General features: G+C 32.8%; 1 protein-coding gene across 10 annotated transcripts in view; it reads right to left on the bottom strand.

Moving 5' to 3' along the window:
* Positions 1 to 17,981, bottom strand: part of LRBA (LPS responsive beige-like anchor protein) — a 635,991-nt gene that overhangs the window by 354,064 nt on the left and 263,946 nt on the right. The gene's annotated exons all lie outside the window — the stretch shown is intronic.

Raw genomic sequence — 17,981 nt, 5'->3', positions numbered from 1 at the left:
TTCTGTATTGTTATGTTTTTCTTTCTTCTTTTTCTACTTTTTTTGTTTTGCCACAGTATCCTCTAGCTTAAAAATTACTGAATTTTTTTTTTTTAAGAGCCACTGACCTAAACAAAATTTTTCTTAAATCAGGGTGTCTAAACTTCTGGAAGGTATTTGAATTCTATTTTTAAAAAAATTTTTGGTTTTTATTTATACAATAATTTAAACAAATCAATAACAAATATTTGGGGAAATCTGGATTATATATAGAAAGATTTCACATACTTACAGCTCTTAAGAACTAACCCAAATCAACTACAAATTAAGTCCAAGCTGCAGCACACAAATCAATGAATTTATATTTTTAACTTATATTTTTTAAGACTGCTTAAACTGAAAGAGTATAACTTGTAATGAATTCATAAGCATTAGATTGGACTATCATGTAAAAATAGCACCAACCAACCCATAAAAATTATTATATTCAGTTGATTTATTTTACCAATATAATAACAAAACTTCTCTTTCATAATGATAATGAATTACAGACATTTTCATAGACTAAGATTTCAGTACTGACTTAATATATGGTACTGATTCTATATTCTGAAAATGGTTTGCTGTAGCAGAAAATGTGATAATTGCAATATTGTTTGCTATGTTAAAAAAGTGAATTCACATGAAGTGATATATCATGATTAATGGAAATTTGACATAAGTATAAAAATTAAAAAATAAAGGAAGACTATGGCACAGACTTTCAGTTATTTAATATTATCCCAAATCTTCCTCTTCCTTCAATAGTACCAGAACTGGCCGGCCCAGTGGCTCACGCCTGTTATCCTAGCACCCTGGGAGGCCGAGGCAGGCAGACTGCTTGAGGTCCAGAGTTTGAAACCAGCCTGAGCAAGAGCCAGGCTGGTTCTTGAGATGGGGCCAGTAGAGACCCCGTCTCTACTATAAATAGAAAGAAATTAATTGGCCAACTAATATATATAGAAAAAATTAGCTGGGCATGGTGGCGCACGCCGGTAGTCCCAGCCAGTCAGGGGGCTGAGGCAATAGGATTGCGTGAGCCCAGGAGTTTGAGGTTGCTGTGAGCTACTAGGCTGACGCCATGGCACTCACTCTAGCCTGGGCAACAAATAGAGACTCTGTCTCAAAAACAAAAAAAATACCGGAACTTCCTGATTTTTAGTAGGATCTGTAGCCAGCTAAAATAAAGAATGTATTTCCCAACTTCACACTATTTTACCTATATTAATAAAATTAATAAAAGGCTTAGAAGGAAAAATGATATATTTAAGTTTTAGGCAAAATGAATACAAGGGACTACAAAGACACATAAGTACAGATATATACCAGATTTTTGAAAACATGAAACTGCAGGTGAGGTCTGTACCAGAGTCAATTACATCAAAGGTGGATACCAGGAAAAATTTTAAAAGCAGATAATTCTACTGCTACCTACTCTGTTCTTGAACATTAAAAAAAAAAAGAACACAAATTATATAATTCTTTCCCTAAGGTAAGTATAACACTGATGCCAAAACCTAGCAAATGACTAAGATTGCCTAGAAAGTTGTTTTTAAAACAATAGCAACCCAATTTTACTTATGAATAGAATATGAATATCACAAAGAAAACATTAGCAGACAGAATCTGGCAGCACCTTAAAGGAAAAAATAATAAGAAAAAAACATACTGGCATAATATGGACACATGTATATACACATGTATATGGACACATGTATGGACACATGAAAAAATATACTGTTGATATCAACTCCACTGTTCCACTTAAGGATGACAAAATAGAATGTTCATTTCTTAAAACAAAAACTACACGAAAGAGAACTAAATGAATATTTCATTAAAATGATAAACTACATCTACCTTAACTGAAAAGCTATGCCACACTTAGCAAGAAAACACTGCAGCATTCTTACTAAAGTCAGGAACAAGAAAAAGATGCCTACTATTATTTTTTAACATCACACTGGTGATACAAGCCAATTGAATTATTATATAAGTCATAAAAGAAAATATTCATATATTCAATGATGAAAATTTTTTAAAAACTGCTGTAGAACGACAAATAAAACTATCATAACGAACTCAATAAACAAACTTGTAAAAATAATTGCAACACATACTAGAGTTGATTCCTTAATATATGTAGAGCATCTATAAAATCAATAACTAAAGAAAACCAATCCAATGGAAGGGACAAAGGATTTTTTCTCTGAAAGGGAAATACAAAGGCTCAAAGATCATCAAACTCATTCATAAAAGAGCAGAAACGTAAGTTAAAACTACACACTACTATGTGAAAAAAGTCTAAAAGTTTAATAACATGCTCTATGAAGAAACAGAAAGTCATACACTGCTGATGGAAATATAAAAGTTATTCAAAAAATAATACTAAGTTTACAAAGCAAAATATATAATATTGTTTATAATATGCTAGCATTCATATAACAAAAGGGGGATAGGTATATATATTCCTATCTGAGTCTATGTGCATAACAAGACCCTGAAAAGATTCATAAGAAATTGACAATGGTTTTCTGCAAGGGTAAGGAGGTACAAGGCATCCTGAAAGAGGTTAGAAGGGGATTTTTCACTATGTGTCGTCTTGTAATTTTTTACTTTAAATTACCTGTAGAAGAAATTAAACATGTAGATTGAAAATTTTAAAATACTTAATGTATTTTATATAAAGGTTTAGATACTGCTGATATTATATGATATTGTTAGAACAGCACACAAAACTTAAAAATACAAAGGAGGTATTCTTGTGAAACATCTTTACTTTTAATATAAAGCATAAGAAATGGGAAGAGACATGAAACCAGAAGGCAAACCATTAGAAATTTTAAAAATCAGAAAATACCAGGCACAACAGTTAAACCAAAAAGGAATTTCAAAATAGAAGGGTTATCATTAATGTCAAAAACTACAGAGATCAAGGAAGATGAGGAATGAGAAAGAACCACTGAACAGCATAATTAGTAGATTACTAATGAAATTTAAAAGACCAATTTTAATCCATTTGTCCTAAAATTGGAGATGAAAGGAGAGAAGTCAAACTGTAAGACATTAAAAAGTAGAAGGGGTAAAAAAAATCATTCTAGCAAAAAGTTGGGCAGAAAAAAAAGGAAGAGTGAAAATGAAAGCTTGAGAATTTAAACAAGCATTTAAACAATTCTAGCTGCCAATCCCCAGCATATGATAATTAGACAGAGGGATAAATATATCACCACTGAGAAGCTAAAACATACCTCCAGAAAGGTCATTTGAGAGAAAAAAACAATTCTCATTCAACATAATATACACTTTGCTAAATAAAGAAAACCATAGAGAGTATTCAATAGTTATAAAAATTACCAATGACATCAAATAAAAAAAATAAGGCTTTTCAATCAAAATTACACTTAACAGTAAGCTGCCTATTTTATTCTTAATGAAGGCCTAGAACTGAAAGTTCATAGTATTCTGGAAACAGGTATCAAGGCAAATCTCACAAGTAACAGAGGTGCATCATATAAGGATCTTTTTCACATTAAGAATCCTATTAGAAAGAAAACACTAAAAGGTAATTGAATTTCCCTCAGTTATCTTCATCTCTGTCAGCTCCTGCTACAATAACTTACTCTCCAGAGCAGAGATAACTCAATTCTGTCCAGCAAGCATATGTTATGAATCTCCAAAGCAAACTTGTCTAAATCATTCTGGTCTTCTATCAAGGTTGGCTGTGGATATGAACTCTGACAGAAAGCAAACAAATTTATTTTTATCTTTTCAATAATTCACTTCTTCATGCTTTGATGGAAGAAATCATGAGATAAATATATGGTCTGCAGTTATTCTCATCTTATAAAGTCTGCTGAAATGGTTTCCATGACTTAAATAAAAAGACTTAATGAATCATTCTTCTTAAAAATAAAGAAAATGGTATCAATAAATAGACTTACCTAAAGTCTCAATTTGTTTATAGTTATCCCTAATGGTTTGAGTTCAAGTAAAAAACACTATTAATCAGGTGCTTCTTATTATAGTCTCATAAATGTTATCCCAATGATTTTATTTTTTAATAGCTTTAGAGTAAAACATGTTTTAGAAAATAAAATACTACAAAATTGAAGGTTTTTTTAAACAAGCACCAGCAAAGTAAATAACAGTTATTATAAGAAAATGCATTTCCTATACTAAGTCAACTGGCATTTAATAACAGAAATGTAAAATATAAAAATAAAATGTAATAGTATCAGAAATTCTATGAGGTTGGGTTTCTTAAGTTGCAATCTACATAAGACCAAGCTTATTCAGAACAAAAACCAATTCAAATTCAAATAATGAATATAATCCCTTCTGTCATAATCTCTTTCCTTTAATATAGGTTAAATTTCTCAAATAAATATTCTGGCTGATGATTCAATCTTATATCTAGAAAACCCCAAAGACTCCACCAAGAGTCTCCTGGAATTGATAAACAAATTCAGCAAAGTCTCAGAGTACAAAATCAATGTATACAAATTAGCGATGTACCTATATACCAATAACATTCAAGCTGAGACTTAAATCCAAGACTCAATTCCATTCACAATAAGTACAAAGAAAATTATCTATGTACATACTTAACCAACGAAGTGAAAGATCTCTACAAACAGAACTATGAAACACTGAGGAAAGAAATCGCACATAACACAAACAAATAGCAAAACATATCAAGCTCACGGATAGATAGAACCAACATTGTTTAAATGTCCATATTATTAATATCCAAAGTGATTTACAGATTCAATGCAATCCCCATCAAAAGACCAACATTATATTTCACAGATCTAGAAAAAATAATTCTATGCTTTGTTTGGAACCAGAAAAGAGTCCAAATAGCCAAAGCAATCTTAAGCAAAATGAACAAATCTGGAAGCATCATATTACCAGGCTTCAAACTATACTACAAGGCTGTAATAACCTAAACAGCATAGTCTTGGTACAAAAACAGAGACATAGACCACTGAAACAACAGAGAATCCAGATATAAAACCATCCACATACAGCCAACTGATCTTTGACAAAATAGACAATAATACACACTGAAGAAAAGAATCCCTTTTCAATAAATGGTGCTGGGAAAATTGGATAGCCACATGCAGAAGAATGAAACAGGATCCACATCTATCAACACTCACAAAAATTAATTCCAGATGGATAAAAGACTTAAATGTAACACATGAAGCCATAAGAATTCTAGAAGATAATCCTGGGAAAAGCCTATGCAAAGAATTCATGAAGAAGACCCTGATGGCAATCATAGTAATAAAAATAAATAAATGGAACTTGATTAAATTTAAAAGTTTCTGCACAGCTAAGGAAATAATCAATGGAGCAAATATTCATAAGCTGTACATCTGATAAAGGCCTAATAATCAGAATTTACAAAGAACTCAAGCAAAAGAGCAAGGAAAAAACAATTCCATTAAAAAGTGGGCAAAAGACATGAACAGAAGATTTTCAAAGGAAGACAGACAAACCACCAATAAACATATGATAAAATGTCACTAATTATTAGGGAAATGTAAATTAAAACCATGATGAGACATCACCATACCCCATGGTTTTTATTAAGTCCAAAAAGAATAGATACCAGCATGGATGCAGAGAGAAAGGAACACTTTTACACTGTTGGTGGGACTGCAAATTAGTACAACGTCTATGAAAAACAGTATAGAAATTCCTCAAAGAACTAAAAGTAGACCTACCATTCGATCCAGTAATCCCACTACTGGGTATTTACCCAAAGGAAAAGAAGTCATTTTATCAAAAAGACAACTGCACACGAATGTTTATTGCAGCACAATTCACAACTGCAAAGACGTAGAATGAACCCAAATGCCCATCAGTTCCTGAGTGGATTAACCAAATGTGCTATTTGTATACAATGGAATACTACTCCACCATGAAGGATGAATCAAGTCCTTTTACAACAATTTGGATGAAAATGGAGAACATTATCCTAAGTGAAGTATCTAAAGAATGGAAAAACAAACACCACATCCTTTAAATTCTATACTAGTAGTCACGATAATAACAATGATAATAATCACTAAATAGTTTATAATGTGTTTTAACTCACATGTAATTTTATACTCCACAATAAACCTTTGGTTAAAGTTTCATTGTATCCATTTTATAGAAGGAAAATGAAGACTCAAGAGAGTTTCAATGAATTTTGTCCAATATTCTCCAACTAATAAATTGTGGAACTTAGAATCTGAACAAGCTTTCTGACTCCATGTTCCTTCTAACACATTGTAACACACTATTTCAAAATTAGGTTACCCTTAAACAACAGAGAGCGCCTCAAAGAATGTAGCCAACAATGTGCCTTGCAATTTTTCTAATGTACAGTGTGATAATTTGTAATCCAAATGGCTGATTTCTTCATTTTCAAGCACAATCAGAACTGCTTGGTTTGAAGAACTAATGCTATAATTTGAAAGATACTAATCATGGTAATTTAAGATACTATAATAACCTATCACTCTTGCCAATAACAGATTAAAAATATTAATAGTTCTACCAAGGCCTTTTCTCATGCATAATCCATTTTGTTTCCATAGAGAACCAACCGTCCCACTTTTAATCTATAAAAGTGAAAAAAGAAAAAGAAATAAAATGGGTAGACTATAATTAGCATTCATTTATCGAAGAACTGTTTACTGAACACCTACTATGTATAGGCAATGTGCCAGACCCTATGGATATGTTATGAACAGACATAGGTCTTGCCTTCATGAAGCATACAAATCAACCAGGCAGAAAACAAATAATCAGACAAGTAAATATATAATTATGAACCACTAGTAAGTGCAATGATAGATTATAACAAGAAAGACCTAATTTAGATTTACACTGAGTGGTTGGTAGGGGTGGTGTATGAGAATTAGAAAAAGCTTTTGTGTAAAAATGACATTTAATGGGAAATCTGAAAAATGAATAGAAGTTAGGATGAAGAAAAGGGTACTGTGACTAAAGCATAAAGTAAAAGGAGAACAGTGCTTGCTATGATATGGAAGTGGTAGACACGGGCCAGACTATAGAAGGTTTTGCGGGTGGTATTGAGTAAGGATTGCGAGTTTTACCTAAAAGCAATGGGAAGGCACTATGCATGATCTGCATAAACTAAAAGCAGGTGTCCTCAAACTATGGCCTGTGAGCCACATGCGGGTGTTTTTTCCCGTTTGTTTTTTTACTTCAAAATAAAATATGTGCAGTGTGCATAGGAATTTGTTCATAGCTTTTTTTAAACTATAGTCCGGCCCTCCAATGGTCTGAGGGACAGTGAACTGGCCCCTTGGTCAAAAAGTTTGAGGACCCCTGGAACTAAGGTTTCAGAATAACTACTCTGGCTATCCTGTGTAAAAGGAAGGAAACATCAGTAGGGAAAAAATAAGTCCAGATAAGAGATTACATCAGGTGTGTTTTCAACTATAGATGTGATGGCTAAGATAACAAAAAATGGTATTGGTAACAAATATATTTGGAGGCAAAATAAACAGAACTGGATGGTGGACACTAAGCTTGGGGTAAGGGAAAAACGGGTAATAGGAGACTTGTGTAAGTAAGTAAATGGAAGTAATACTTATTCAGATGGAGGAAAAATGGAGGAGTGGATAACAGGGAAGATACAGGTTTAGAAATTTTTCCCCCAAAAGAAGGGATTCTTATAAGAAATTTCAAGTGGAGATTAAGAGTAGATAGTTATATATATAGGTCTGAAGCTCAGAAGAGGTATTAAGAGTTAGAGATAAAAATGAGGGAACTGGGGACAACAAATTTGTGCTCAGAAAAGAGGGGAAGAAAGTCCTCAGAAATATTGCATAAGAGTAAAAACTTATTGCTTAAAAATTATTAAAGCATACCCTAAGACTATTCCCCACCCATGCACAGAAAAAGCATATATTCTAGCCCAGATCTTGATTATAGGTAGTAAACACAAGCAAAAAAGACCAACTAATTTCCTAATTGTTTCTTTTTCAGACAATTAGTTAATCTTTATATATTACTATACATGTGAATTATTTTGACCCTAAACAAAGCAGTGAAGAATGACTACTTTACTTTTTATGGCATCTATCTTCATGCACCACTAATGTGAGGAAAGACGTAGAGTCATTAATTAGAAGAAAGAGGCCCTTGTTTACTAAAGCTATACTGTAAGTCTCTGCCTAAGAAAATGTGTCAGCTCAGTTGACTAACACATACTGAGGCTAAGTTTACAATTCTATTTCAGATAGAGAGCTAAACAACCCCAAAAAGGCAACTTCATGACCACAGATTGCACCACTAATTCCAAGGAGCTATCTCACAAATATATCCTAGATGTAAAAGGAAAACCATGCAAAATAAATTTGAAAGTTTCATCATGAACCCAAATCAGAAGAAAATTGCCTTACATGATCATCTTATTAACTAGAGGTCAGTAATAATATATTTATATGCACAGAGAGGCCCTGTTGTGGTTAAAACATGGTTTTCATGTACAGCATAGTACATGAGAAATGAAACTGAGAAGTTAATTTTTCAATCACAATGTAACTTCAAGAGCTACATTAAAAATAACACTCTGAGTCAGGCATAGTGGTGAATGCCTATAATTCCAGCACTTTGGGAGGCCAAGGAGGGAGGATCGCTTGTGGCCAGAAGCTCAAGACCAGCCTGGATAACACAGCAAGATCCCATCTCTACAAAAAATTTAAATATCAGCCAGACACGGTGGCATATGCCTGTAGTGCTGGCTAATCGGGAGGCTGAGGAGAGAAGGTATCTTGAGAACATAAGGTCAAGGCTGCAGTGAGCTATAATCATGCCACTATATTCCATCCTGGGCAATACAGCAAGACCACATCTCTTTAAAAAAAGGGAAGGGAAGGAAAGGAAAAACATTTTCATGTATGCCTAAGCAAAATGTCAAGCTGAGTAAAATTCACTACCTTCAAGAGAATAGGCAAGAAAATATCAGTAATTATAAAGGTACTTATGGTCCAGCAGTTGTAAAAATTATTTCTAAACATATTTCTGTATAACTCACACTGTTAAACTCTACCAGAGTAATCAAATTTGGGACACCAACGTGTCAAAGTAAAATCATTTGTGCAATTTAACAAATATAGGAAGAGAGACAATGATTTCAATAGAGGATCTTCTAAACTGCTCAGTATCAACAGGTTTCTTCTGAATTAACGAAAAAATTTACTCAATGACATTTGCAAGGTTTACAAAGGTACTCATTAAAAGAGTTCATCATTCCATAATGACCCCTATCTAGTCCATTTCTTATCATTGAAGAAATGAAATAATTTTTTATTCAACTTTTTTATGCAACTCAAAGAGAGGCAGTATACTGATTGAGGACAGTAGAACCTGAAGTTCTGAGCTAAAATCACTGGCAATTTATGAATTACTCTTTGTCTTTTCTTCACCTGTAAGATAAGGATAATAAATAATGTTCCCCTAAGTTAGAGTTTATCATGAAGATTAAGTGAGTTAGTATATGCAAAAGTATTCAGAATAATGCCTGACACATAATAAATATGCAATAAATCATACTGTTACTAACATTCTTATTACCCCCATCCTCAATGCTTGGATACTTAGTAAGTGTAAGTAATTCTTTTTTTTTTTTTTTTTTTTTTTGAGACAGAGTCTCTCTTTGTTGCCCAGGCTAGAATGAGTGCCGTGGTGTTAGCCTAGCTCACAGCAACCTCAAACTCCTGGGCTCAAGCAATCTTGCTGCCTCAGCCTCCCAAGTAGCTGGGACTACAGGCATGAGCCACCGTGCCCGGCTAATTTTTCCTATATATATTAGTTGGCCAATTAATTTCTTTCTATTTATAGTAGAGACAGGGGTCTTGCTCTTGCTCAGGCTGGTTTCGAACTCCTGACCTCGAGCAATCTGCCGGGTTCGGCCTCCCAGAGTGCTAGTATTACAGGTGTGACCCACCACGCCCAGCCATAAGTAATTCTTGTAAGTAATTCTTTAAGAACAATGACTATTAGTTAAAAAGTTGTAGGAACATCCAGAAACATCAACATGTTAATGATCATAGCACAGGAATAAAAAAAAAAAGTGGCCATAATTGTTGGAACTAAAAAATTCTTTTTTCTTTTTTTTTTTTTGAGACAGAGTCTTGCTTTGTTTCCCAGGCTAGAGTGAGGGCCGTAGCATCAGCCTAGCTCACAGCAACCTCAAACTCCTGGGCTCAAGCAATCCTCCTGCCTCAGCCTCCCGAGTAGCTGGGACTACAGGCATGCGCCACCATGCCCAGCTAATTTTTTCTATATATATTAGTTGGCTAATTAATTTTTTTCTATATTTTATAGTAGAGACAGGGTCTCGCTCTTGCTCAGGCTGGTCTCAAACTCCTGACCTCAAGCAATCCCTCCACCTCGGCCTCCCAGAGTGCTAGGATTACAGGCATGAGCCACCACGCCCAGCCTAAAAAATTCTTAATGGTCTAAAGGACTGTCTAACATTGTCCCAATGAAAATCTAATGTAAAGTAAAAGTTTACAATTTTCTCCAGAAATTATGTTTTTTTATGTTATGTTCCCTTCTCAGAAAATCTTTGAACTGCCATTTGAGAACTACATTTCACATTTATTGGCAAAAATAAAGCACCAAAAAATTTCCTGGATACAAAGTATTTACTGCCAAAAACTCATGCTTCTGATAACAATCATACCAGGCAAGACATGTATAGGAAAGAAAGTAATAACATAAATAAAAAGCTTCAAAGAATATTATCAAGTTATAAAACAGTAAAATCAAAAGATATGCTTACTTAATAAGTAGAAGTAAGGATGACTCTTTTCCACATACTACATCATACACACATTTGGGGGAAAATACACAGAAACATTACATTTTTGAAGTGCCCCAAAGAGAACCCACATAATTAACACTACAGTTCTTCATAATAAAAATCATAAAATTTAGTTGAGATGCTATAATTAATTCTATAAAGAAATATAATCAATGACTTTTTATTAATAGTGCAGCAGCCATTCTCTACAAGGAGTGCTATTTGCTATACAGGTGGAGAAGAAAAGCTGGTGCATTATACTTCTTTGTCCTATTTCGACAAGGCAACATCCCTTATTATTTTTCCTATGAAGAGTATCTCAAGAACTCAGATCAATCATTCAACAACATAAAAAGCAAAAAGTCCAGGAAATTGATTTTCAAACTTTTTGTATTAGCAGCAAACATTTTCGTCTTTCAAACATAACTATCACTTGAAAACCCAAGAATATAACACAGATAAAATCATGGTGCTTATCCCTGCTCCCACCATTCCCTGAGATATCACAGGTAAACTGCTAAGATAATGAAACTCACATTTGAAATATATCATTTCCAATTTGATAAAATTAGGGAGGAGCTAAAGGGACTTGTTTATAATGCTAATGGTGAAATGAAGATACTTTATTAAATCAATAAATATAATTATTAAACATTTTTCATTTTTTAATTGGATTGTCTTTTTGTTGTTGAGTTAAACGAGTTCTTTACATATTCTGAATATGTGACTTTTATGAGATATAAGATTTGCAAATATTTTATCCCATGTTGTCTTCTCACATTATAAAAGTGAAAATGTGTGATACACAAAAATTTTTAATTTTGATGACATCTTATTATCTATTTTTTTCTTTTTGGTATTATACTAAGAATCTATTTCCAATACAAGGCATGAAGATTTACCATATGTTTTCTGATAAGAATTTTATGCTTTTGGCTCTTATAATGAGGACAGTGATAGCCTAAAACTCTACTGAAAACAATACAATATTATTAACAGTTGAACCAAAAATAATTGTATTGTTACCACTCCTCCATTTGATACCATAACATTTTATTATGTTAGAAAACTGTATTTAACAATATAGTGTATGGTAATGAATATGAAAGCAAAATAGAATTAGAGAATTAGGCTAATAAATACCCCAAATTGCCCAATCATAAACCATATACCCACTGATAAAATCAGAATTTGAATAAAAGTCCTGAAATATAACAGTTTATGTACTATAACTCTAAATAAATCCACAAGTGAAGATTATACCCAAGCTTCTATTGCTGTTTATAAATGAACCTATTAATATTTTAAAGAATGACCATATGAGATCTCCATAAATAGCAAGCTGTAGGTAGATGCTAATAACTTATTACAAAGAACTGCATTATCTATGGAAAAGTGCTTTTTGAAGTAATGGAGAATAATTAGCATTGAATTATAGGCATGATACTCGCTGAAGACATATAGATGACTCAGTGATCATCAGTAAACAGCTTCTGAAAAAACTATCTTCATCAAAAAGCCCTCATACAAATATAATTGAGTCACAGTGTCCTAAATAAAGTACTGTAAAGAACAGACATAAGATTTATTTATTCTATTTAAAATTATTCTTCTGTCATAATTGAAAATTAAATAACAATGGTAATTAATCCAACTTAAAGCTCTGCATAACTGTTTATGCCTACACTTAAAGAGAGAATACAGGTGTCTGAAAATTACATATTTTTAAAAATAATCTAGTATAACAAAGAAAAAATTAAATCCCTTGTAAATTACTAGAAGAAAGACACTTAGAGTAATCACATATCTGATATATAACAGATTCATATTTAAATTAACACATAAGATTCATATTTAAGATTAAATAAAAAAGTAAACCATTCACAGTATATAACTGCCAAACTCAGCCCATAAAATGGTATTCTAAAAGAATTAAAAATGTGTGGATGTCTTACATTTTACGCATGAAGAAACACAAATGAACAGAAAAGGCCAACAAATTTTTCAGCAGCTGGAAATGCTAAATTTAATTACTGAAGAGAAATCATGCAGAGAAGCTGGCTACTGAACATGATTTATAAAGAATATAAGAAGTCATGTAAAAGTATCAAGAAATTTTCAGTATCCAATGATAATTGTAATAATATATGGATAAAACATACAATTCCCCCAAATCCACAGCATAATAATACATTATTCGGTTAGCCCAAAAACAATAACAAAACATTTTTAAAATATTTAAAACTAGAAGATCCATTAGTATTCTGATAAAGGTTATAAATTTATATGAAATATGAAACAAAATAGGCAATACCATTTGTCATTAATTAGACAAACCAATCAAAGCAATATTGAGACTAAATGAATACTCTAAGAACAAGTCCTATTAAAAAGAATATTGGAAGAATTTCTTCTTTTTCATAACAGATCTCTGGCCTAAGAATTCTATTTATACTATAACTTGTGATTTAAACTTTTAGAATTTATATATATAAATGATACATGCAAACATATATTACATATTATACATGTACATTTGAATAATATTTCATTATATGGATGGATATTCCACATTTATCTATCCAGTCATCTACTGCCATAAAAAAATTATAATAGTTTTACTACTTTAATTTGCACTTTCCTATTACTGACAACTGATAATCTTTTTCTGTTCATATCGTCCCCCAAATGCCTGAGAGTCTTTATATTCTCAAAATCTATATTTTTTTACTTTAAAATATTAATAGTTCACACTTCACATTTTTTCTGATTTTATTTTCAGTTTGAATGTAAACGTTTGTTAACTTTTGACTGTACATATGTCTAAAATGATGAATCTATAAATATATTCCTTTGAGATTGTCAAGTATCTTAAAACTCCAGAAAATTGTTCTCTTCAAAAATCTAAAACATATAGTATATTGTGTTCTGATACCTGATCCATGATACAATTTCTACATTTAATTACCATAGATCTAATCACGCCTTCCTGATCTTGTAGAACAAGAAGATTATTTATTTTTTTCGAATGAGTCTGACAGTCATTTAGCTGAGTTCTTTAAAAAAATCTCATTGGAAATTTTGCTATGATTATAGATCAGAATGTTATGGTTTATTATAGTTTTCCTTTTTTAAAAACATACAAAAATGATTCGGCCGGGCGCTGTGGCTCACGCCTGTAATCCTAGCTCTTGGGAGGCCGAGGCGGGTGGATTGCTCAAGGTCAGGAGTTCAAAACCAGCCTGAGCAAGAGCGAGACCCCGTCTCTACTATAAATAGAAAGAAATTAATTGGCCAACTGATATATATATAAAAAATTAGCCGGGCATGGTGGCGCATGCCTGTAGTCCCAGCTACTCGGGAGGCTGAGGCAGAAGGATCACTCAAGCCCAGGAGTTTGAGGTTGCTGTGAGCTAGGCTGACGCCACGGCACTCACTCTAGCCTGGGCAACAAAGCGAGACTCTGTCTCAAAAAAAAAAAAAAAAAAAAAAAAAAAAAAACATACAAAAATGAGAATACCATGTAAAAAAAATAATAAGATGAGATCACTGCTGTCATCAGACAAAAATTCATATCCTGACTTGGTTTCATACTTCAAAAGAAGTGAAACTAGGCATTCAAATAAAACAGATGGGAAAAAAGGGAGAAAGAGAAAAAAGAGATGGAAGGGATGGAGGAAGAAGGAGAGAGAAAGAGAAGAAGGTAGGAGGGAGGGAGGGAGAGTGAGGAAGACAGAAAAGACAAAATGAATGAGGGGGAGAGAAATAAGAGTAGCCAAGAGATGCAAATGAATTAGGAAACAATTAACTCATACAGTCAATGAATAAGTCCCAGATTTAGCTCTCTGAAATACCAAAACAAAACAGCTAACCTATTTATGACAATAGAACATACCAACCAAAAGAAAATCAAGATCGCTTATAGTTACAAAACCATTTAAAAAGTTACAATGGTTATGTTAAAAAAAAATATTCTCAACCTGGTAGGATTTACCCAGGTAATATGGGCATTGTATCAATGGATTCCACAAAGACAACAATAATCATATAAATGATAAAGAAAAATATAAAATTCAATAGTCACCTACAGAAATATATACCAACAAAGTGCAGAATATAAAATTATAAACTGCAACACACACTACCATAAAAATAGAAACAAAATAATATCAAGTTATAATAACACAGAGATATATAAAAATACATTGGATTACTGTACAAAGCATAAAAAATTAGAAACCTTGGTATATACTAAGTCATAACTTTAAGTGAAAAACAAAAGGTACCCAAATGTGTGTATACTATACATCCATCTGTGTAAAGAGAAACAACATATTTGTATGCCCTGTATAAAATATTTCAGGGGAAAAAAACCACAACAAACTGATAAAGTTGATTCCCCTAAAACATGGGTGGCAAGGGAGAGTTTTTCTTATAAACTCATGTATGTTTAGAATTATGACTACATTACCAATTTTAACTTTCCTCCCTACAAGAGCTAAAAGCTGGATGAACCTCGAAAACAGTATGCCAAGCAACTCAATTACAAAACACCACACAGTATATGAAACCATAACTACAATTAAATGAAAACATCAGAATTGGCAAATCTATAGAGACAGAAAGCAGGATTAGTGGTTGTCTAGGGGCAGGCAGTTTAGGGTAAAATGGGGAGTTACTGATAAATGCTACATGGCTTCATTTTTGGAAGTGATGCAAGTGTTCTAAAATTAATTGTGGTGATGGTGGCACAACTCTGAATATACTAAAAGCCATTGAACTATACTCGCTAAATGGGAAAACTGCACATTATGTAATTATATCTCATTAAAATTTTTTAAAATTTGTGGTACTGCACTAGCGATGGTTCTGAAAGCTTTGGTTGTCCCAAAATTAAAAAAAAAAAAAAAAAAGAAATTAAAGAGATTTAACAACTAATTGTGATATGTGGTCCTTGAATGGATCCTTGTCAAAGCAGTTGGGCTGATAAAGATATTTTAAAATAAACTGGGGAAATCTGGATATGAGGTATTAGAAGATATTAGTGAAGTATTGTTACATAGTTTTAAAAATGATGTTGTGGCCAGGCGCGGTGGCTCACACCTGTAATCCTAGCACTCTGGGAGGCTCAGGTGGGCGGATTGCTTGAGGTCAGGAGTTCAAAACCAGCCTGAGCAAGAGCGAGACCCCGTCTCTCCTATAAATAGAAAGAAATTAATTGGACAACTAATATATATAGAAAAAATAGCCAGGCATGGTGGCGCATGCTTGTAGTCCCAGCTACTCGGGAGGCTAAGGCAGGAGGATCGCTTGAGCCCAGGAGTTTGAGGTTGCTGTGAGCTAGGCTGACGCCACGGCACTCACTCTAGCCTGGGCAACAAAGAAAGACTCGGTCTCAAAAAAATAAAATAAAATAAAATAAAATAAAATAAAATAAAATAAAATAAAATAAAATAAAATAAAATAAAATAAAATAAAATAAAATAAAATAAAATAAAATAAAATAAAATAAAATAAAATAAAATAAAATAAAATAAAATAAAATAAAAATGATGTTGTGATTATATACGAAAACATCCTTATGTTTTAAACATTCATACTAAAGAATCGGTCAATTGCCAAAGTCTATGATTTACTTTAAAAAAACTTGAGCAAAAAATAAAAATCAAGCAAACGTGGCACTATATTATAGTTATTAAATCTAGATAGTGGGTGTTCATTATACTATTCTTTTGATTTTTATATATTTTTAAATTTTTCATAATAAAAAGTAAAAAAATATTAAAACAAAAAATATGTAATTAGCTTGGCCGGGCGCGGTGGCTCACGCCTGTAATCCTAGCTCTCTGGGAGGCCGAGGCGGGCGGATTGCTCGAGGTCAGGAGTTCGAAACCAGCCTGAGCAAGAGGGAGACCCCGTCTCTACTATAAAATAGAAATAAATTAATTGGCCAACTAATATATATAGAAAAAATTAGCCGGGCATGGTGGCGAATGCCTGTAGTCCCAGCTACTCGGGAGGCTGAGGCAGGAGGATTGCTTGAGCCAGGAGTTTGAGGTTGCTATGAGCTAGGCTGACGCCATGGCACTCACTCTAGCCTGGGCAACAAAGCGAGACTCTGTCTCAAAAAAAAAAAAAAAAACAAAAAAAAAAAAAACAAAAAAAAAATATGTAATTAGCTTAATGATTGGAAGATGAGCAATAAGGAAAAAAAAAATCTATGAAACACAATATAATCTTTTGAAATAGCCCCTAACAAACATGAGAGAATTATGTGATAAACAAATCTTGGCAAACCAAAGAGAGAAGATTTTGGAGAAACTGGTTAGAAGTATTTGGATAAAATTAGAGTCTTATAAAATACAAAGAAAAAATATCTCAGATATTTTGAAGATTAAAGATTATAAACCACAGAAAATCTAGAAGAAAATATAAGTGAATATTTAAATGATCCTGAAATGGAAAATAATTTACTAAACCTAAAAATAAGGAAAGCAATAATAAAGGAAAACCTTTAAATTGGATTATATTAAAAATTAAATGATAATAAATGTATAATTAATATTATAACCAAAAGAAAATTCTGGGGGAAAATATTGCAACAAATAAAACAAAGGTTCATACCTTTAATATATGAAGTCATTTACAAATCAGTAAGATAATCACTAATATTTTGTTTCCATGAGCAAAGAAAACAAATACACATTTAAAACATAAAACTATAATAATCGTATTAATGCAGTGTTCAAGCTTACTAGTAATAAACATAATGTAAACTTTAAAACAAGAGTCCACATGGGGCTGGGTGCGGTGGCTCACGCCTGTAATCCTAGCACTCTGGGAGGCCAAGGTGGGAGGATCATTTCAGCTGAGGAGTTCCAGACCAGCCTGAGCAAGAGTGGGACCCTGTCTCTACTAAAAATAGAAAGAAATTAATTTGCCAACTAAAAATATATAGAAAAATTTAGCTGGGCGCAGTGGCACATGCCTGTAGTCCCAGATATTCGGGAGGCTGAGGCAGGAGGATTGCTTGAGCCCAGGAGTTTGATGTTGCCATGAGCTAGGCTGATACCACAGCACTCTAGCCTGGGCAACAGAGTAAGACTCTGTCTCAAAAAAAAGAGCC

This window comes from Microcebus murinus, chromosome 15 (assembly GCF_040939455.1).
Source record: "Microcebus murinus isolate Inina chromosome 15, M.murinus_Inina_mat1.0, whole genome shotgun sequence".
Taxonomy (NCBI): Eukaryota; Metazoa; Chordata; class Mammalia; order Primates; family Cheirogaleidae; genus Microcebus; species Microcebus murinus.
This window is presented reverse-complemented; position numbering and strand designations above follow the sequence as displayed.